The 24,849-nt window shown below is 34.0% G+C and overlaps 1 long non-coding RNA gene across 1 annotated transcript; it reads left to right on the forward strand.

The window, feature by feature from the left end:
* The first annotated feature begins 3,855 nt into the window (after nucleotides 1–3,855).
* LOC124446500 lies at nucleotides 3,856–23,846 on the forward strand. The gene is made up of 3 exons (XR_006948459.1): nucleotides 3,856–3,866; nucleotides 10,195–10,199; nucleotides 23,772–23,846. It is a non-coding gene; the product is annotated as an uncharacterized LOC124446500 (long non-coding RNA).
* The last annotated feature ends 1,003 nt before the right edge of the window (nucleotides 23,847–24,849 follow it).

Consider the following 24,849-nt stretch of genomic DNA (forward strand, 5'->3'; position numbering starts at 1 on the left):
TTGTACCATTAAGAAAGTGCAAAGAAGATAAAGTACACTGTGTGTGGATTTTCTGATATCTTATTTGTAGCATATCGATCCTATCCGTTTAAACCATCCCTCTTCATCCATTTAAAATAATCTATTTTATTGGAACATGTTAATAATAATCTGCCCTACGTCATCATACATTATTATTCAACGGTGATTAAAAAAAGACAACAGAAACGGCGGCAACTAAATATTGCAAACATTTATTATCCTACAGAGAATACATAAACAAATGTGAATTTAAGTTACCTGTTTATGTGAAAAGTTAGATGAAAAATGTATCTTATAGCCGGTACTCTATCCGTACAAATGGAAAGAAATACGATAACAACGGCGACATAAATAAGGGCGAAAACAACTGCGATAGAGACCAAGTCGATAACAACAGCGATATGAAGCAATGAGACAACATCTGCTATGAAAACAAGAGTGATGACAACTGGTATACGAACATTTATGATAATAAGAGAAAAGGGAACGACGTCTGCGTCGACGAGGTGAATGTTTTTCGAACTTTGGATAAGCTTCATCATCATCTCTACACAACACAAAGCTTAATATCAGTCATTGAGTCAGTGAGTCAGTGAGTCAGTGACTGACTCGCTGACTGACCGACTGACAGACTCACTCACTCACTCACTCACTCACTCACTGATTGACTGACTGACTAGGAAATTTGCACTAATAAACTCTTTTAGATAGCCTATCATGTCATTTAATTCCAACCGAGTCGAATTTTCCAACAATTGTTTTTTATGACATGTATGCATGATTCGCTGTATGAGATGTTATGTTTTTTTTCCAGGAGGGAAATGATTAAACTTTAATGTTCTACCTTGATTACCTTCTGCCTTTTAAATATAAACGTTATGGGTAAATAAAATCATTATTACAAATGTCTCAAGCGCAATTTCCCACAATTCTATTGCCTCTGTTGTACATAAATAATACTATGTCCGACTATTTGATTGTCCAAATGTTGTAATTTGATCTCATTTTTGTTACAAGTGTCTTGACCGTCGAAAAGATGGATTCTACCAGACTTCTCGTTCAATGAATGTCATTCTATCTATCTGGTTTTTGACGTGATCAAACTGAATTAGTGAGTTATAAAAGATCTAAATTGTTTGACTTTTTCAAAGCATACATGTTTTTTATATGATTGTTTCAATTAAAAATTATTGCTTGCTTTTGTTTCAGCTCATATTTATAAACAAATGCATAGCGTCAGTGATTTGCCAAACCTGCACTAGAATATATTGTTTCTACATATTTTCATGTGAAGTATTTTTCCTAGAATGTACCAATAAATGCGAAAGCTAACTATGTATAGGAAATGCACCTACGAAACACCTAAAACATCACCTAACATTGCAGCATGAACTAACTTGTACTATAGTTTACAATGATTGACACATGACTTTTCTTACTACTAGGATAAAATCCATAACAATAGATTGACAAGAAAATAATCATCCCATGCATCATTCCTAACTCATTGTACTTCTCATAAATGACATGTATTCATAACTGACATTGGTAAAAGAATTGATGATTGTAACAATTACTTCATTGCACTCGTTCAACGAGACTATGACTCATAGCAAGATGTGGGTAGGGCTGATTGTTATCAAAGAAACAAAGTAATCTTTTCGAGGGGATATTCTTTCTCAGTTTCTTTCTTTAATCTCCTAAAGTTTCTGAATAGTTAGCGAATAGAGTTTGATAGTTTTGAAGAAAAGAGAATATTTTAGCCCTGCGTGCAAAGTACGTCATGTACTCCAAATAGCTAAGATTTTCTCTAACGCATTTTACAATGCAAATATGTTTTAAGTAATGTATTTTGACCGACTCGGAATCCACAATTTCTATGATGTCTTTAAGCAAAGGTCATTTTTCTAGGTGCTACATTTCTCCACCCTCTCTAAATCCGTTATTCTAACTGTAAGGAAAAGCAAAATTTTGTGAACATTACGTGATAAGTATTTTAAACGTCTCCTTAATGCCATAAAAAGCTGATCAAAGATGACGAAGAATATTTCAATGTAAGTCGAGCACTAAATCTTTTTCACCACTTTAGTCAAATTGACGTTTAGTCGTTTGCTGCATAAAGCTTGTAGCTAATGAATACCCTTGTAGACTTCTGTATGAACACGCATTATCAGAAAGAATTATCAATAACATTCATTTCAGAATTATCAATAACATTTCCTGTTTTGTATTTTCTTCATCTTGAATTGTAGCTGGGCAAGTTAGGGTGCAAACCAAACCAAGAGCAAAAACAAGATAAGTTATCTTCGTCGTGAATTATTTAACCTGTCTTTTTCCTCTCAAATGCTGGCTCTTGAATGATGATCGAAGACAGTTTGGGCATCTTTGTAGCTATAGAAGAGCCATAGAAAAAATGCGTGATCCGATATCATGGTTATACAAAATAACCCGTCGAATGCTGTAGACAGACAGCCGAAAGCTTGTTTAAAGTGCCTATGTCAGAAAATGAGACTTTACATTTTGAAAACTATGGTCAAAATGAGTTATTAAGTTCTAAAACAAAATTTAAATTGGAGTTATAGTTTTAGCCTTCGCCTAAACATTGACTTCCTTTAAGCAAAAATCCAGAAAACTGCGCAAATGAGACTGATGCGAATTACGAAATTTACGTCACAATAGGAACTCGTCCTACTTTTATGTATGGAAATCCTATTACGTGAGGTGTTTTATCAAAGCTAACACCCCGCCAAAAGTCATCAAAATTGAAAAACTCCAAACGGTATTGTTGTGAAAGGTTGTTCGAATGTCATAAACACAGAGAAAGAAATTTCACTACATTTTAAATCGTTTTACACCCGAAGATAAATCAAGACGTAACCAGTGGATTGCTCTTCTGAGCTAATGCGCATAATGAATCTGTGAGAAAAATTGACCATTCGTTCCGAGTATTATGCAAGAGAGGCTTTCACACTTATTTTTGAATGTCTCGATTAGCAACTAACATAATTGGCCTTGCAAAATTGGCAAATTTTATGTTGCTTTTATAGCAATATATAATAAAATTTGAGAGTCGTATACTTTGGTGTAACCCGCTATGAAATTCGTAATGCCGTATTGCATAAGCACAAGCTGCTATAGTGTATCGTCATTTTTCAAAGCCATCATCAGAGAATATATATAATATATTAATCAAGTTTGAAAATTTGTAATCCAGGCATTTAATACATATTTGTAATCCAGGCATTTAATAAAAGTTTCTCCGGGTTTTAAAATGATTTTTATTGAGCTTTCGACAACACCAAAACTAAAACACTACACTCTAATATTATTAACACCAATCATATTCACAATACACCAAAACCCATGGCAACGCATTTCAACCCATCCAATCACATTAATCAACCCAGTAATCCAATTAGACGCTCTAAACGTCTCCAAGCTAAAAGCACGTGTAATTAAATATCCTCATTCTGATGAAGGCTCGAAGCAACGAGTCGAAAGCTCAATAAAAATCATTTTAAAATCTGGAGAAACTTTTATCTTTTATGTAATATATAAATCCTAACACGGTTTTTAATATGCCCATAAAAAACATGTGACTTGTACGATATTTGAACTCGCACCTTCGGGAATATAGTCCACCGCTCTCCCTGTGGGCTTGGAGACGAGTCAAATCTCTTTTAAACTGCGTATGGACGAGAGTAAATATATGTGTGGCATCTGCGCAAAATAGCGAAAGGAAAATAGGACTAAAGTATATTTGCCTATCTCGTGTACGCAAGCCAGGGATCGATATATCTAGACGTATAAACTCATGAAGGATGGATGCTTAGTTATCCACGCAGGTTTATCATGCATGTCTGTCAATATAATTTCAATGTTCAAAAAAATGATACAGTACTTTATTTCCATACAATATTGAATCAATTTTGGGTTGAGTAAATTAATCGTTTTGGGAAAAAATACTGCTTATATGCAATAATTTGCGAGTCATTTGCCATTAGTAATTGGTTCGTTTACAAGTAACACTACGTGGCGACGTCTACATAGGGATGAATTCGCCACGTACTTTTTTCGTTTATTTCATACGGCCCAGTAATATAAGTTCACTGCAAGTCGTCTCTTTGTTAACAGAAGAATTGATAAGAATTCAGAACATCTTCAGATGATTTTCCCTGGTAAATCTAGTCGCTCACTATGTGTGTTTATACGAGTGAGTATTACCACCGGTTCCTAGTGTGACGTTTTAGTTACCAGCTCCCACTTTCAAGGAATTCAAAATTTTTTGTCGTTTAAGGAAATCGACAATATAGATTTTTTTGACTATAAATAAACTTTTACCGTATAAATTATGAAAAATCAAAGTAACTCGTACTCTTCTACTATTTGGCTCATAGAAAATTAGAATTTTATTCATGTTTATTTTACTCCTTGTCAGCCATTTTGTTTTTACTTTGAGAAAATTATGAGGCATGTTTGTGACGTCACAACCAGGTGTTTATGTCATTTCAAAACTTGGTGATTTCGAATGAGGAATCATTCCAACAATTCGAAGATGAAAATACTGTACTGAAAGATGAAGAAATACAACCTTACATGTTTGAACCCAATAAAGAAGATTTGTGTGAGTCTTCGTCTATATCAACGGACGGTTCGAGTATCAGTGACGATGATTTAATTGACCCACAGTTTGAAGCTTTACATCGTTGGAAGCTGGCGACTTTGAAGTTGTTTAAATGTGGAAAGTGTGCTATCATGGAAAAAAGTATAGAAAACTTTTGCTGCCACGAAAAGGCATTGGAATTTGATGAATATAATGCGTTACTAACAAATGCACAAATGGAAGGATCAATTGTGGGACAAGCTTAAATTCATTTGTACTAAACATGCTATCAAAAGAGGTACTTGTGGCACAGTACGTGAAAGATAGTTGGCCTATTAGTGACAATGAATTGGAAAAAAATTTATTGTATGGCTTCGTATAGAAGGTGTTTTATATCATCTCCTTCATATAGAAGGCGATGGGTATTTGATAGTTAGGTAAAAAAAACTCGTAGAGTGTTTCCGTCCTGTATTTACAGAGCATCAGGGCTGAATTTTCTTCACTGACTGGACTTTGCACCCATTTTAAGTTTTCCAAATAAGTTATCTGCCTTACCATAAATAGTAATGTTTGTTATTGAAATAAATCAAAATGACGAACACAACTAGTGCATAAGGGTTTACTATTCACACATTTATAGTTTATTTTATTTATACGTTTTTATTTATAATTATTAAAGATACCATACAAATTTGTACCATTTTCTACTTGTTTGTACAGGTTTCCTTTTTACATTTGCAATTAAGTGTGCAGATTTGATTTTCAAATTTACACAAACATCTTACAGTTGCGCATTTTCCTGAGCATTCACATTCTCTCTCTTTTTCATGAATACTCAAGGTCTGTTTTGTAAATTGAGTATACTTCTTGGCAATGACTGAATCTTTCGCTTGTGCTTCACAGTTTCTAAGGTACTTTTTCACAAGTGATTCTGGCTCTTTCTTTAAAATTTCTTTTGCATGTTTTTTTGCTTGTGCAATGGTTGGAAACCTTCTCCTCAGTTCCAAAACTTCTTGTTGTATAGTTTGTGCATAATCTAAATAAAATATAAAACAAAGGGGAAACAGTTATACAATGCAAGTATAAAAAGATTGTCTGGCTTATTTTGTAAATCAAGTTTGAAAATGTTACTATAGGTTGGTTCTTCTTTTATTTTTCTGGCAATTGCTTTTTCACCATTATTGGCCTTTTAATAGATTACCACCCATCTGTCATCTCCTTTTTCGTCTTAACCTGCTGTCTTTGAGAGTTTTTATTGAAGTGTAAATTGGCACAAAGCAATCTATATTTAAAGTGGATTGTTTCTTTTGCTTGTGTTGCAAAGCATGATTGATATCTACTTGTCAAGCCATATTTAATAAAGTTGGCATGAAATTGTATAAAATAATCTAATGTAATGAAGGAAATATTTACCTGGCCATAATTAAGTGATATGGACAGTAGATGTTTTTAGAAGCAAACTGATTGTCCAAGGCATGTTTTGATTCCAATGAGGAAGTTTGGTAGAAATCCGATAACTTGCGTATTGCAGATATTAGTCTTGGTCGTTTCAAAATTTCTGTCAACTTCTTGTAAGCTGCTCTGCCTATAAATAAAACATTCTTTTTTATCATGCCAATAGATTTTTGTTTGTATGAATTAATAGTAAATATTGTGTTGTATACCTGACTTTAACCATGCTCTTTGCAATGGTCCATGGATGCATTTTCGAAATGTTTTGTTTTCTGTATGTACATGAGTGTTCGCTATATGATTCAACAAACTTAGCCATCTCTCTTCTCTCTCATTCTCATTAGATGTTGATGATGCGACCTAATATATATGGTTTATGATGGACTAAAACCCCATGTAAGTTAAAATTAACTTTGCACATGATTGATGTCTTCCTGACAAGAATATTTTTGTTAGAAGTCCTACCGCAATCCAAGGTTTATATCTTTAAATTTCTTCACTTTTGCTACTTTTAGTAGCTTTTTCTTCTCTCGTAAAAGTAGTTAATGAACTCTTTTTCACGCTTTTGACCGTTGGATAAATCATTCCCGTGTTATAGAATGTGTTTTTTCATATATGTATTGCCAATTTTTGTTATTATCAATAACTATTTGTTATGCTTATGCAAAATTGTACGCTAACAGTTCTTGCCTTTAGCTAAATGCCAAACATCGTAATAGTGTTTGATTGTTGGTTTTTCTTTAGTCATGTAGCTTGACACTTGGGAATGCTTGTCAGTCGCAAGTTTTCGACATTAACGTTTCTTGATCGAGATATAACAGTTGTCGTTTGAGTGATTCCAACTCCATAGCATTAGAATTTGGAACCTCTGTGCTCTGTTTTACAAAAAATAAAATGAATATTTAAACGACTTCTAATCAACTACCTGCATCTGTTTTCATTTCAGTCATTATATAATTATTGCGTGAGAACGAGCTTCCACGCAACTATAACAAACTCATCTAGTACACACCTTGATGATCTGCGTGTCGTTAATGATATTTCTTTCTAAATCAAGATTACTACCCGCTCCAAAAAAACTACTGTGGCCTGGGCTGTCTACCCTCTTATCTGACGCTATTTGAATAGATTTTTTTGGACTTCAGAAAGCATTTGCTGTTGCTCTTTTTTCCAAAGATTGTTCACAGCCGGGATGGCATAGGCAGTTTGGATGTTTGCAAATTCTCTTTTTTTTAATGTAATATGTTCATCGACTTAAAGAAGCGCAATGCCTTATTACACTCCAATCCGGTGGTAAGGATGTTTGTTGCCACAACCCAGTGGGCAATTGATGTCGGATCGACGTCGAAATCGACGTAATTTTGACGTTCTTTCCACGTCGAAATACCTATGCTAAATCGACGTCGTTGTTTCGACTCTATTTCGACGTTCTTCGACGTCGAAATGCTGACGGTCAATCGACGCCGTTGTTTCAACTCTATTTTGACGTTCTTTCGACGTCGAAATGCTGACGCTCAATGGACGTCGTTGTTTCAACTCTATTTTGACGTTCTTTAGACGTCGAAATGCTGACGCTCAATGGACGTCGTTGTTTCAACTCTATTTTGACGTTCTTTCGACGTCGAAATGCTGACGCTCAATGGACGTCATTGTTTCAACTCTATTTTGACGTTCTTTCAACGTCGAAATGCTGACGCTCAATGGACGTCGTTGTTTCAACTATATTTTGACGTTCTTTCGACGTCGAAATGCTGACGCTCAATCGACGCCGTTGCTTCGACTCCATTTCGACGTTCTTTCGACGTCGAAATGCTGACGCTCAATGGACGTCGTTGTTTCAACTCTATTTCGACGTTCTTTAGACGTCGAAATGCTGACGCTCAATCGACGCCGTTGCTTCGACTCCATTTTGACGTTCTTTCGACGTTGAAATGCTGACGCTCAATCGACGCCGTTGTTTCAACTCCACTTCGACGTTCCTTCGACGTCGAAATGCTGACGCTCAATGGACGTCGTTGTTTCAACTCCATTTTGACGTTCTTTCGACGTCGAAATGCTGACGCTCAATCGACGCCGTTGCTTCGACTCCATTTCGACGTTCTTTCGACGTCGAAATGCTGACGCTCAATGGACGTCGTTGTTTCAACTCTATTTTGACGTTCTTTCGACGTCGTAATGCTGACGCTCAATGGACGTCGTTGTTTCAACTCTATTTTGACGTTCTTTCGACGTCGAAATGCTGACGCTCAATCGACGCCGTTGCTTCGACTCCATTTCGACGTTCTTTCGACGTCGAAATGCTGACGCTCAATGGACGTCGTTGTTTCAACTCTATTTTGACGTTCTTTAGACGTCGAAATGCTGACGCTCAATCGACGTCGTTGTTTCAACTCTATTTCGACGTTGAAACAACATCAATTTTCGTTGAAAATGCGTCGAAATCACGACGATGCATATTTCACCATGTTATTAACTAAAAAAGAAACTTGTGCAGTGTGATGGGTAACATTTTAATTTTTTCATTATAAAATTTGTTATATGGCATGTTTCTTCTGGCAACAAACGCATAACATCGATCAGAAATTCTTCCGTAATTACACTATCAACCAATTACCATCGGACTGGATCAAGTGATACCCGAGTTGGATAAGCATTATCTTTATAGTTAATACTATTTATCCATCTTTATTGAAGCCATATGCACGTGGAGCAGAAAGCCTGGCACGATTTTCAGTGGCGTGGTGGCATAGTTTTACTGCGGTGGCCACACAAATTTTGCGCCCCTTTCACCTTTTCTTATAGCTATTTTCAAGTATTTTAGCTTATTTTATAAAGACAAACATGAATCTTCATAAAAGAAAGTAACTAAAACCAAATATCATCAAGCCTTTGCAAGCGTTGGGGAGCTTTTCCCAAGTAAAGTTATGATTCTATCTTTGTCGATAGAAAGGAGAGTTTCCCTTTCAACTTCCATTAAAAGCAATGATTCCCTTCGTTCCTGAACCATCGTAGATCGAATCTTCGTTTTAACTCTCTTCAGCGAAGAAAAAGAACGTTCAGCAGTTGCTGAGCTAATGGGTATGGCCACTGCAATTGAATAAACTTTGCATAATGTTGGGTATGCGTCGACTAAATGGTACTTTCAAAAACAAAGCAGCTTCAAGGCATCTAAGAATGACGGGATTTTAGCCTTCTCGGTAATTGACGCATTATTCGAATGCTTACTTATGTCAGTATCAGAATGATTTTCATCATCATCATCACCATCACCATCATCAATAGTTTCAAAGTTCTGCTCATTATGATCATGGTCACTTTTAGTTGTAAACTGAGAACAGTGAAATTTTTTAAATGTTTCTGCAAAGCTTAACATTTCAGTAGCTCATCTTTGGGAATCTATCTTATATACATCACAAAAGGCTTTCACTGCAGATTGAAGATCATGAGATGTCTTGTACTTGCTCGAGAGCTCGTCAAATTGATTGGGTGCGAATAAAGCAAATGATTTCATTAGTGGTCGATTCTTTTCAAAACGATTCTTCATTGAAGATTGAATGGAATCTAGCACTTTATAAAATGTGTCTCGCCTCCATTGTGCTTTTGGTGAATCTGCCAAATCATCTCTGGCTTGTTCTCCGTCCATTGGTCGTCGACGACGAGTTCGTGTAGACCTCCATTCGACATCTAAAGCAAAAGAATCGGACATTTCAATGATTTTTTCTGGTTTGTCACGTATGATTTGAATTCTAGTAATTGAGCTATCAACCAAATCCTTTGCTTTTCCAAAGTCAGCATTTACGCTCTGTAGATATCGACTTAAAGGTCCAGTAATTCCAAAAATTTCTTGGAAAAGACAGGTAGTCGCAACAAATTGCTTTGTCTGAAAAGCTGCTTGCAATCCATTTGCTGTTGCTCGCTGACTTTCAGTGAACGATCTTTCCTCAGCCACTTTTTGGAGCACTTGCATGATGCACTAGAACCTCAAAAGAAATACGTTTAGACAAAATTCTCTTGCATTCCATCGAACTGTATTAAGACGTTTAATCGAAAAAATTTTGAGGTTTTCATTCTTTTGAACCAATTGAAACAATTCGTGTACTTTATGAGAATTATTAAAGAGAACGTGGAGTTTTTCGAGAGAGTCAAAAAGAGTAATGACATCAATAGCAACAAAAGCTGAATCGGATAAGACGAGATTTAGTGTATGCGCATAGCAGTGAACAAAGATGATGTGGTTTCCGATGTTCTCTTTTATAATTGCCTGCAAACCATTATAACATCCGCTCATAGTTGATGCTCCGTCATACGTTTGGGCAACAAGTTTTTCAAATGAAACTCCATGCAATTGTAATATTGTTGTAATAGCAGTGTATAGTTCATGTGCAGTTGTTTCATTAACAAGCCTTACGCATATACTCAATTGCCCTGTATGAGTTATATCGGGTGTTGTATCAGCAATCAATGCCTATGCTTTGCAGTTGCGTATTTTTTGTAGAATTACAGAAGATATTTCTTTACCAATGATGTTGATTAACTTCTTTTGAATATCATTGCTCAAAAACGTTAGCCATGAGCCACGTCCTTTGATTCCTTTTTCATCAGTTTTACCACCATCCTTTGTCGATTGCATCACTTGGTGATCACGAACTTTCTCAAGATGCTCATTGATTGGTTGATCGTACTCTGACAATAATTTAAGCGTTTCCAAAAAGTTTCCTGTATTAACATAGAAATTTGTCAGTGATTCACAGTGACCCCTAAAGGAAAGCCCTTGTCTTCCAAGAAACATAATAACATCTATCACACGTTTCAAAACTTTATTGTTTAAAATCACTCCCTTTTTACGTCTTTCAGACTCGATTTTCCCCTGGTGATGAAACTGATCCGATATTGAGTTTTCTTGAAGGAAAAGAGCTTCTGCAACTTTTGCGTTTAGATGAGAATTGCATTTTTCATGCTCCAGATTTCTAGTATACTGCTTTTTCCATTTGGAGAAACCAATCTTTGCAAAAGCTTTTCCTTGATTTGACCGAATATTTTCCCCCCTAGACGTTACATCTGTAAACAGAATGCACGGTATGCAAAACAAGCTGTCTTCACTTAGAGAGTAGGAAATCCATTTTCGTCTTGTTCCATCATCGTGGAAAAAAACCTGCTGGGAGCAATGGCGAGAGCGATCTCCTTGTACTATCCTCCTTTGTTTCAAAACAAACTGGGATGGTTGGCATGGATTCATTTTAAGTAAACGCATTTTTTCGCTAATGCTGAGATTAAGATCAACAACTGTCCCAGGGTCAAACGTGTTTTCTTTCGTATCAATAGAAATATTTCGATTCAATTCGTTTTCAACAGATTCTGAGATGCCTTCGCCTTCCTTACGTTCATTTGAATTGACAAAGCTGTCAATATCAGGGCATTCACCAACAGGATCATTGCTTTTGATTGATTTGAAAGTATGCTCATCTTGATCGTTTACATCTGTCGACTCTTTTTCGCGCATGCACTTGTTTAAGGTCTTCACTGATGTTCGGCGTTTCCCTGAGTTTTAATTCTAACTCCTTTGTTGTTTGTGCCAAAATGCATGGTGGGTCATTTTGTATAGGTTTAAAGTAATCAAGCAAAACTCCCCCAAGTTTTGAAAATTCTTCTTTTCTAGCTTTCTTTAATCTTCGATACTCAGCACCCGACTTTTTTCTCTTCGTGGTGTTGAAAGAATTAGACATTGCAGTTAGTCTTCAACATTGCACCATGATCCATGATGTACATTAAATAATATTAAAATACACTTCCCAACACAAATGGAATTATCAAATGAAATGTTTGTTGTATGAATTACATCTGTATTACATCTGCTCAAAATGAAAGTTTTGCGTTTTGAGACATTAATTTAATTGGTCTTCAAATGTTGTTGTTTAAAAATATCTTAATTTCAATTAAATATATGCTGTTATATATGCACATTCGATAACTGCGGATAAATGAATCTTGAACATTTACGAATAAGCTTTAAGTGATTTAAAAAAGTTTTACCGTATAATAACTTGCTTTACTACTGAAAATGACAAATGAATCGTCGTAACGATGAAAATGTAAATAACACAATACAAACAATGCAGTACATGCTGCGGTATCATTAAGTGCTACTTCATGTTAGACTCTGCATTATGATTGCAATTTACCGATGACTGCACTACTGTCATTTTTAAAAAATATATTATTACGCTTGGATTAGTAATAAGATACAATGCCAGTAACGATTACTGTCTGTGAGGGAAGCAAAAAACATTGATTAAGATAGGCAAAAATTACATTTAAGGCCTTGTTGTGCCCCCTTAAGAGGACAATTTGGCGTGTATGCATAGGCGAAACTAGAATGCTAATTGGGGGTGGTGATGTTAAATTCAATAGAAATCAACAGGGCAAAGCTGAATATATGAATATTCACCCCCCCAATTAGCATTCTAGTTTCTCCTGCATGTATGTTGTCTACAGTCATCGTGACAAATCATGCAGCGTTGTAGGCCACAAACGAAACATCTAATTATAGAATGCTCGTCAATATCTTATTCTTTAATCGACCCCGTGATAAGGTTTTATTTTGGTCTGTCTACTTTTTCCCTAATTCCCTAAAGTTAACTTCATTCACTGAATATATAACTGCGAAAATAACTGTTCTGTTTCAAATGCCTTTTTAATTTTTTATAGCCCATTTTTAAAACTTGATAATTCGTCTTCAATTCAGCGCCCCCCAAAATCAACAGCTAGGGGGGCCCTGGCCCCCCTGGCCAACACGCCACTGGGCACGATAGCCTACTAATCTTTCTCACCCGAACGTTTGCCCCCTGATTGAGCCATATAGCACAACACGTGTTTTAAAATTCCAACGATCGGGGAGACAAATTTTCCTATTTTGTATTTGGATGTTAGTCAGGGTTGGATTAAATAAGATTTTACATAGTCAAAATCTTCTTTATTCTTTAATTCATACAAAGAAGATTAAAAAAGATTAAAGAAGATTGAAGATGACTTTGTAGAGTATAGCTGAAAGTTATGTATATAACACTTTTTATTACAATTTTGCGACATAAAGTTAGACTAATTTAAAATTTAAAATTACAATCTAATCTAGTGAATCCAATGACAGTGAACTACATTCCAAACTTTCCATAACCTTTTTTGATTTTTCACATTTCATCTATTTTTTATTTTTAAAGGTATAAATAAAACAGCATAATTAAGTACTTATATAAACTTGACCACTTGAATGATTACTCAAGCCACAATGGTCGCACAACATGAAGTGCAATTAATTATTGAATGAATATATCAACCTTTGTTATCAACATCAATGAACAATAAAGATTTTGAGACAAATTTGAAATCTTTAATTATTTAAAGAAGATTAAAGAAGATTTATTGAAAGAAGAATGGCCAACCCCGACGTTTGTTGATGTTTTCAATCTCCTGATATTTTGGATTTACTGCGGATTCTCAAAAAGGACATCTAAGACTATGGCATCTTTGTTTTATTTACGTAGAGCATAAATTGTTAGTGTGATTAGTGATACCTATTAATTTGAGTCAACAACTCAACATCGACATTATGATGGTTTAGTGTTTTCCTATTTTTGAACCTTTGTGATGTCTAACAACTAAAATAGAAAAATTTTCTCAAAAATATTTTGTTGCTGAGATATTTGCAGCAAAGGTTTTATAGATTGCACAAAAATGCACGAAATGTTCAGTGTATAAAACGCGCTTCTTGTTGTCTGGGATTGGTATGTCGGCAAAGCCTAAGTTGTAGGATCTGCTAAAATAAACGTTTCTACGTCTTATAACGACTAAATATTGAAAAAGTATATAAGCGTGACGAACGGACTAAAATCATTTTATTTGCGCGTTTTGCGTCCGCCGTCTGCGTCCGCTTTTCATCTACACCCTTAATTTATAGGCTATTTAAGAGTTTACTCACATATATATGTGCTGATAAAACATTATACTTTAACGCAGACTTCTGTTTTATTATATTGTTTGAGTATGAAAGTAATACAGTATCATGACATTCACTAGTACCTCTTATAGTTCAATTATCAAGGCTAAAAGGCTCACTTTTAAAATCTTGAAATAGCTTATTCAAAGCAGCCAAATAATATAAAGAAAAATTAATTTGTTTTCTTTACAGTGTTCATCAATACCTTTATACCTCCAACTCCAAGAATAGTCAAGAATTGCGGGAATATATATATGGATAAATTCCATGATATGTGGGTAAGGACAGGGGCGGATCTAGAGTATGTCAAATCCGTCGCGCAACTGATGTTTGAAACTCAAAAATTACCTATTCATATTAGTTAAAAATTCATTAATTATTCTTACTTTATTATCGCGTTTACTTCGTGATAAAAATCCAGCTTAATTTATTATTGAAAACTAATGACTAATCCAATGAATATCTCCTTGGTAACCAGATCAGTTGAATTTTAATCAGTGAACTCCATATATATATATATATATGGAATGATAACGACAATACATTTTATAGATATAAAATTGAAGCCAAAGTCCTAGTCTCTTGCGCGGTTTGTACGTCAGTTCCAGTCCTTCAAAGTCGAATATTCACGCGGTTTGTACCATTGAGCTCTATAAAACCTGGAGGGGCAAAGGGGCCTGGACCCCGTGGTCAAAACATGGCGGTAATGGCGGATTTTGGTGGTCAAAACTTCCACTTTAAATTTTTTTTTCAATATTCACTCCCTCCTGATTTCCAATACTGTTCGTATGAACGAAAACAAGTGAGAAAAAAAAACAATTACGATACCGACAGCATATCATGTGAAAATAATGCTTCAGCATTGCGTGAAAAACACAGTACAGACACACATCAAAATAAAGAAGATCGACGGTAGAGAAACGCATATTTTGATGTAACATTTAAGTTATTTTATGATATTTAGCCTTTTAAAAGTGAAAATCAAACGGCATTCTTTACTAGACCTGTCAATCTCGTCAAACTTATACATTATTTCATGCTTTTGTGTGTTTGACTGTTTGTAAACAGTTTGGTGCACCTATTTTCTTGCTTCAAATGGATAAATCTGTGTAAAAATGCTCCTAAGGAAGCGAGAAAATGTTTGCTTCAGTCCTACGACATAAGTCAACTGAAAGTTTACCATGGATAAGTATCATAAGTGTATTGTCATTACCTGATAATTCTACTGAAAACTCATAAAGAAAGTACGTTGAACTAGAAGAGCTACAAAGAAAATTCAAAACACCATGACACTGTTGCTTGGTAATTTGTATTTTGTAAACAGCTTGGCAGAATCTTGGATCTATTACTGAACAGAACTACATTAATTTTCCATTGAAATTACAAACTTGGAAACTAAAGTGCATTGGCTTCTCTGACAAAAACACTGTCTATTGCTGCATGAAGGCAAAATAGTTATTTCACAGTGTAGGTGAAGAAATTTATCTGGTTCTATAGATATTATTGTGCATTACTTACAGTATTTTAGAATTGTGTAATATATGTCATGAACAAGATATAATTTTTCAAAAATGCTAACCCCTTCGAGCACTACTACTCTTCTGTTTTGCTTAAACAACTTACAGCTACCAATACTAATTATTTATATGTACAAACTAACATTTGGGAATTAAATGATAAACAACTTGTTAAATCTTGTATTTTACATCAAGCCTTTGAAATAGTTCCTTTATTCTTTAAAAAAATATTAATGAAAGACTTACAATCAAGTTTCTCGAAAATAGTATTTTGTACAAAGAAACTAAATAATTGGAAAGGTCACATGTTGAAGACAGACTTTGCTTCTTTGACTAGGTTGCTTGACCATGAGCAAATTTAAATTTGTTTACAATTTGTTTAAAATTCTTTTTATTGATTTCTACTAATTCTTCATAAGACACAAAGAATTTCTTTGCCATCTATTTTGCTTCTTCTACATTCAACTTCATTGTAACCAATGCATCCGATGTGAATTTGTGGATCACCTGGAATCATACCAAGTATGGATTTAATGAGATGAGACAATAATATGTTTAATTTTCATGCTTATTAATGATATAATCATAAGCTACTGTTGAACAAAATTTCAAGGTAGAAACAAATCTTAGCACATTGTTCAACACACTACTTTCATCTTGGTTTTGAAGTAGTAACCTGTTTACTATAACAATAAATACTTCATTTACAGAAACGCTAAGTACTTTAAAATTGTTTGCATAAATCCAACTTTCCAATCTCATTATAATTGTCTACACCATACAGTCAGTCAAATTGAGCAGGCAAACAGTTTAATAGTTATTTTTATTATAGCTACAACATATAACATAGTTCTCAATTTTGCATGGCACTGCATTCAATTCAACACAACTCTGTTGTAAACTTTCTCTTCATCTTTTCAAAAAACATGAACAAATTATGCCCATTTTTGGAGGTAACTCAATCAAATCAGAGAGTTTGAAGCCAATTCTTGATCATTACAAGATGGATGCAAACTCGATAAAATTGATAAATGCCACGTCAGCGAGCGATTAAGTGAAGAACAAACAAGACTGGACCAAAATAACTTTAAATTAAAACTTAGTAGTAGAAACACTCTTCAAGATCGTGTTAAAACAAAATAGTTAAACTAATACGCTACTACCGGAGTCATGAACCTTTTCCTTTTCTGTCCTACCACAAAAAAGTTTAATAAATAAAGTTTTTAAAAGTGTTTATGTTAGGAAAATAAATAGTTTTGATATTTTCTATACTCATTATTTATACTAATTTTGTTGACGTTTCCCCTCCAGTTATAGAACTCAATGGTTTCTACGTCAGTTTCATTCTCCTGAGTGCTAAACATACACGGCCAATATAAATTTGAATACAATTTGGAAAATAATAAACATATAAACAACATCACGACAAACAACACACGAGGCCAACTCTTCGCAAAAGGTTATTTTTTACAGCTGAAACTTTACTACAGTGACTTCGTTGTAACTTACAACTTGTAACGAGGAAAAGCCAACTGAAAATTACACTGTATGCCAATAAGACAATACAATAGAAAATATGACGAAAATATTCAAGCGAAAAATTTTCTTACATTGGAAGGTAATTTTCAAACGGTGTCAGACAGTTTGTCTTTTTGTCATTTCAGTGGATTTAAATATTTGTTTTTTCGAAGAAAAAAGAAACTTGAATATCCAGTTTCATAAAAAATATTGAGTCTATAACTCGCATTTTTACTTTTTACAGAGCGATTGTATTTTTAGTCGATTTTGATAGTGCTTTGAAATACTAAATGGTCGTCATCATCTCGATATCAAAATTGAATATCCTTAAAGACTTTGCATGTCATTTTTGACCTGAAGATGACTATCGCTAAGGTTGTCAAACGTCAATCAACAACAACAAAACAGTCCTGGGACTATACCAACCTGGACGATCTACATTTACAAACATGTAACGATACTCCCGGGTTCAAACCAAAGACTTTGATATGTTTTAAAGGAAAAACCGTAGCGTAAGAGCAGATCACCAAGTTCACTCCTCACCTTCCTTCTCGATTTATCACTTTGATTTACTTTCCATGAACCTTTTCATTCCAAAAATTTCGTTATTTTTACGCTCGATCAGATCCGAACTTCTACCAAAAGGACAAATGATTTAAAAATTAAAATGAACACGCGAGAGACCATTGACGTGTGATGACGAATGATGACGACAAATATTTTTTTGGCTTCAATTTTTGGCTTCGGTTATCATTCCAGTTATTCTCAAATGTTGTTAGACAAGGTCGTTATTGTTTGTAGTTGTTGGTTATGGCGCTGTGCTATCATTCTTTTTGTTTAATAACATTCCAACTATTTAACCTTGTGATTAAATTTTTGTCTTACTGTGATTGGTTTGACCTATTTCGACTGATAGCCAACTGAACTAACATAGTCAAGCTCACTGTCTGAATTGAATGTTTGATCGTTTCATAATAATTTTCTAAAGCATGATAGAAACTAAACTACAATCAGATGGAATTTATGGAAATCTTTTACAAATTCATATATTGACATGAATGCTGCTCAAACTTGGAATTTTTCAAGAGGGCGAAAAATTTATGGATGAATTGTACATGCTTGGCAAAGACGATCTCGCGAGACATTTCAGTCATTGATGTTCAAAAGCAAGCCAACATTGTTTTGAGTTTTATCAGCAGAAATTTACATCCAAAATCGTAAGTAAAGGACAACTGGAAGTGTATGCATGAATGTAATATATCAAAGTCAATTTATGCGAGGTGGATGCGATTTATGTTAATATGTGCGTATGGTAAGCAGATAGATGCTTCTAAAATTGTTGTTGCCGAAGGACTTTTAGCTATGATTTCTTTAGTGCTTGGGGAATCGTGACCGTTATATGGCAGCGAAATCCTACATTCCTGCAAATATATTTCAATGGACAAAACTCTGTAGCCAAAGCGCCATACTATTATTTACTTTATCATAAACAAATGTTTGGGGTTTTCAGTTTATGATCATTGATCATTCAATCATTAGACAGTTATACTACATATTGCTTAAGATTTGAGAAAACTAACATTGATTACATGAGAAGCTGTTTACTATAACCTGTGATTTTGAGTCTTCAGATCCATGAAGCTTTTATTTTGACAATTTGACTGGAATGGTATTAAACCTGAGTATTTCACATACATGAAATGTTGTCCCATGTCACATATTGTCCCTTTTCTAACTGAACACCTCATGTAGAGATGTAAAGGTGTGTTAATCTATGGCTCATACCAGATTGTTTGCCATAAATTCCAAAGGGCTATTGATGTATGAAAAGCATTTTCTATAAAGTAAAATGTCTTCCTATGTATGCAGATAAACCTTGAAATTTGGCAAAACAACAAAGTATTTTTCATGATCACTAGGTAATTTTTCTGATGATCATTATAATTTCTAAACTAAATTATTTCAGATTTACATTTAAACGAGCTTTGATCATATGAAAAGATATTTATCATAACCAGTAAGCATGACACATGAACCAATTTTAACATTCATGTAATTATATAATTAAAGACATGTTGGTTACATTCTGTTTGTATTTGATAATACAATGCTACTAGTGATTGCTATATAGCACACCTTGAAGAAGATAATAGTCAAGTGAAATGCCTAATAAACATTTATGGCATTAAGCTGTCCTTAACTGCAAATTTTCACTCTGATAATTTTTGCTTAATCTTTGGCAGAAAAATTTTGAGTTTTTCTCAAAAGGTGACTTTGCTAATACTGATGTGAGATGGGTAAAGGGTTACAATAAACTTGCATGGTTTGAAGTCTGAGCTTTCTATATCTATGAACTGTCACTTGTAGTACCAAATTTCAACTGAACTCATTACATAGAGGTTTGAATGGGGGTTCTAGGGGGTCTATGGCTGACAACTTGGTAGAAATTTTTAAAGGCTATATCTGTTTTTGATATAGCATTATTGTAAAATAAATTTTACGTTCCTAGACATGCTAATGAGCCATATATTTGGCATAATAATGAGCCTAAATATTTGGCAAAACATTCAAGTATTGTTCACTTCATTTTTTTGAAAAACGTAACCAAATGTGTTTTACATAAAACGATGCCCACAAAAATACATTTTGTATGCTCTAAAACGCTGAAAATGGCATTTTAAAGGCTCTGAAATTCAAAATTTCTCAGGAGAGATACCCTCAGACCCCCCCAGGTGCGGAGCGCCTCCGACGTTTTATGACTGATGTTTGAAAAATCCTAGATCCGCCCCTGGGTAAGGTTGTTTTCCTTTGATGCAAGAAATAGTATGTGTCAAAACACCAATGAATGTAAGGTAGTGTGTGTAGAGGGACTATGTCAACAGAGGGTTCTGTCTTGTTAAATTTTGATGGGTGGATTTCTTGCAATGGCAATTGCACCTGGTTTTTTAATTAAATTCTTTAATATATGCCATGATTGACTGGATGCATTTGGAAGTCTACTGAATATGAAAAATCACTTGCTTTTGTTTCGAACATTACTTCTGTCTGTGGTAAACTTAAAATATTATGCAGTGCAACCATTGGTTCTCTCACCCACTAAAAACAGGCAAAATGCACACTCCTTTAAACCACTGCTTAAATCTCACCACAAGATGTTAGTTCAAATAAGTAATTTTAAAAGTCTATAATATTTATTTCTCATGCTTGTGTGCTCACTTAAGGCAAATTTATGTATATGTGTTTTATAATTTCTGACTCATGTAGAACAAGTATTGCCTGCAATGGACATGAATGGCTAGCATGACAAATTGCTTAAGGAAGTACAACTAAGCTTCATCTTATCTTACAGGCTTGACAAATTTAATTTTCATTGCTTTTATATAACTGCTAATGTATTCATGTAATACTCCATGAATACAGTCGACAAGGATAAAGCATAAAAATAACATGTATATGTTAATATTGATCCCTTCCTCCCTAATTCTGTTATATTCAAGCCACTCAAAACCCTCAATTGAATCATTTTTCATTTTGTGTAATTCTGTAGTTTTCAAGAATCTTAAAAATTTTCATCATAACGAAAGCGTTGTTTCCATAGACCAACATGATGTTTAAGTAATTCTATTTCTTTAATGCATGAAGAAGCATTCACTAAAACAGCAAATGGATGTATGATGATTATGTAGAATGGCTTTGTGCGAAGGGGTGTGCTATATAGTATGTTAAACACCAATGAATGTAAGATAGTGCTTGTAGAGGGACTATGTCAATAGAGTATATATCTTTTTGATAATTTCTGACTCATGTAGAACAAGTATTGCCTGCAATGGACATGAATGGCTAACATGACAAAATTGCTTTAAGAAAGGACAACTTTAGCTTCATCTTATTTTACAGGTTTGTGACAAATTTAATTTTCATTGCTTTTATATAACTGCTAATGTATTCATGTAATACCTATGAATACAGTCGACAAGGGATAAAGCATGTAAAATAATTACGTATATGTCAATATTGATCCTCCTCCCAAATTGTTTATATTCATGTTTACTCTCAAAAACCCAAATTGAACTTCTTCGTTTTGTGTAATTTGTAGTTTTCAAGAACTTAAAAAAAATATTTATCATAAACGGAAAGCGTTGTTTGGCCATAGACCAACATGATGTTTTAGGTAAGGGGTTTGCATTTCTTAATGCATGAAGAAGTATGCACTAAAACAGCAATGGATGTATGATGATTATGTAGAATGGCTTTGTGGAAGGGGTGTGCTGTATTTTGAAATAAATTTTATTGGTGATTTTAGTGTGTTGCCCCAAATGGTTATTTTGTTTCTGAGGCAATTACTACAAATTAGCTAGTTGTAACATGAGAATTTATTGTTGAATTTTACCTTGTGCTGATTTTAAAGATGCTATGCAATACTATATCCAAACTTTAGCTTGAATTCATCAACTGCTTATTTTAGTCTCATAAACGTCACTTATTTTGCAAAACTTTCACCAACCTTCATACTTGGCCTTGGGGTGTGATTCATCAAGCATCTTTTATGAACTGGGATAGAATAGAACGAAAATCCTTAAAATGCATTATGTTAATTCAAATTGAGCGAGATAGTAATTTCAGTTTTATCTTAGGACAACTTTATTGTTGTTTTTACAGAAACAGCTTTCAAAAAGACACCGCGAGAGAGCTTGGCTAATATATCTGGCATGCCCTGGACTTCTCAATTATAAAGTAAACCATGATAGAAGGCGGAGATTGAAAGTCAAGTTCGTAAAATAAATGTTCTAAAAACACGAATTCAACCCATTGGTATGAAGGTATTTCATTAAATTGTTTTTACCATTTGATCATCGCCATGCATGTGCATACTATGTTAATAATGCATGGGCTGCCAATGAGATTTTTAATAAACAAACGTGAGAAATAGACTTATGTGTTTGACAATTGTTGGGAAATAATTAAACTATAGATTTGCCAGAGGGAGAACGAAGTTTTAATAAAAATGTTAGCGTAATGTAAACATAAAACTTTCCGTTTTATGAAAAAAGAAGAAAAAAAAACGAAGAAAAGAATGTTGAATAGAAAATCAATTTTGTCTAATAAACTTTGTAAACCTCACGAACAAAAGAACAAACATTCATGATCTGTGCTTGTTTTACTCTGTTGCAAACAGGCTCGCTAGAATATATTTTAGCTTTGAATTGTTTTGTAGCATTATCACTCATAGATTATCATTTTCAACAGCATCAAGTAGCTAATTGCTTTAAAAAATATTTTTTAATATACAACAGCAGTTTGTAAAGCAATTGAGCTTTTTTATAAAACATCATATTTGACACTGAAACACTCCTAAAATTTGACTGGCAACCAGATGCTTTTCTTTTCCAGCAGAGTTATTTGGAAAATTCAAAATTGATGAAGTCAAGGTTTGCAAATATCACACGTACATGATCTATAGGACTAAAGAAATGCTATTGGCTAGCTTTTTAGTCAATAAAAATGTGATTATTCTCGAATAAAAAGCAATGGTTGATCAATTTTTAAAATTTTGTTGTAGATGACGAAGTATAAATCAACGTTTGCAAACCTTTATCTTCTTTTGCTAAAATACGCTTACTGCCTCCCCTCATGTTAAATGCAAAACACGTTTTCTTTCAATGTTGTTGCTCTTTAGGGATAAACTATTCCTGAATCGAGGAAATTCTAATTGTCGAATAATTTCAAATACAAGCAGTTTTGCGACAGCCTCTACGTACAAAACCAACTATTCTAAAGTGGCTATAACTTATGATTGACTTCTTTGCTTGCAGAATGGCTGCCAAACCAGATACAAGATTATTGAGCGAGTTATAGTGGATGCTGAAACACTTTGTAAAATGAAACAAACTAAGAAGACAGTACCATTTTAATTCGTTATATGAGAGGAGACAACAATACCGTTTCGAACTATCACTACTATTTCGTCACCACAAAGTTGATCTCAAAGAAAAGGAAATGTTATAAAGAAAACTGTTGGCCAAATTGTTAACTTCAACCGCTAAGAATTTTGGCGATGTAGACGTATGATTCTAAGGCTCGTGATGGTAAGTCAAATAATAATTCATATTTCAAAACAGTGATCGTTTATATCCTGTGATTGGCTTCAAACCTTCCTTCGGTTGAAGATAATGTCTGTTGCATGTAGTTTAGAATACGTCGTTACGCTGCATACAAACGCTCCCAACACGTACACTCAAAATGCGCTCAACATTGTTTTGCGTTTGTTGAATGATGTTTAAACGATACGCAATCGCTGAAAGCATGCTCATCCTTAAATGATAACACGTAGGATCATGGGATACAATGTTGAAGCCTAGCAACTGCATGTATATATATATACACCTACATATACGGTTCAGTGACCAGGTAAATTACTACAATATACGCTGTAAAGAGCGCATACTTATATCGACATTGCTGGAGTGTTCTGTTCAAACGCTCTAAACAGTGTTAAGATACGGTTTGGTGACCACAAGTGAGAACTAAATAGTTGAACGACTATTTTAATGGTTGCACTATTGCAATTTGGTCATAACAACCATATGAAAAATTGGTCATTTAGAAATTGCCAATTACGATGGTCAATACAACCATATGCAAACTGGTCACTTAGAAATGACAAATAAAGATGGTTCAAACAAACATTTTAACGGTTGTAACCAATATGCAATTTCGTCATAACCATCGTGTTGAAAATTGGTCAATTAGTAATGACTAAATAAGATTTTAATGAGCAATAAACAATAGGTCACCTTTCTTTTTTGTTTATATTTGTTTTTAGTAAATGTGTTATAGTTTTGACCACGGACATACAATCAAAAGAAATAATCAAAATAGATAATAAAAAATAAATAAATAAAAAATAGAAAAATCAAGTTGAATGCCACAGGATCATTTAAATGCCATTTAGAATGAAAATTTCCATTAGTTGCTCCTATTCTTGACCACGGTACATAGAATCGAAATAAACAAAATAGATAATAAAAATAAATAAATAAATAAATAGAAGAAAGTTGAATGCCATAGATCTTTTATATTAGAATGAAAAATATTAGCTCTTATTCTTTACAATATGACTTTAGCAATTAAAGCATGTTATTTCCAGAACAGAAACAAATTGATTCCAAGTTAGTGAAATGACACTTCCTGTGACTTCAGTAGCTACGCAATACGCATTGCTGGCAAAAACGGGCGACTAACCTCGATATAAATTGTTATTTGCATTATGCTAAAAGTAGAGTTGGCTTAATAATACGATTTGTGAGACTTCTTTGAATTATCTACATTAACGGCGTTGATTCAGGGAATACTATTGGATTATGTATTTCAATGGTTGGTAATGACAGTTGAATGACAGTTAAAGAGTAGTTACTTTGTAGATCATTTTCATACCTGCTCTTACATATTCTCAATAATATTCATGATTGAGACTTACTCCATAATCGCCTGAGCATTGATCAAACAAAGAAAAGCACTGAAAACATTCTGCAAACCAACATAACTTCACCTTAAGTCCTCCATCACACATACTCAAAATAGTACGACATTTTTCATCTGCGTAAGCACAGTTCTCTACTTAAAAACGGGTCATATTTATTATTTTGCTGTAAAGATGCGCTAAAATTGAGATAATGTTCTCTAATGATTCAGTCATATATTTTTTCTGTTATTGAATGCCTCTACAAATATGTACACTGCATTTGCTG

Source organism: Xenia sp. Carnegie-2017, unplaced genomic scaffold (genome assembly GCF_021976095.1).
Source record: "Xenia sp. Carnegie-2017 unplaced genomic scaffold, XeniaSp_v1 HiC_scaffold_12, whole genome shotgun sequence".
Taxonomy (NCBI): domain Eukaryota; kingdom Metazoa; phylum Cnidaria; class Anthozoa; order Malacalcyonacea; family Xeniidae; genus Xenia; species Xenia sp. Carnegie-2017.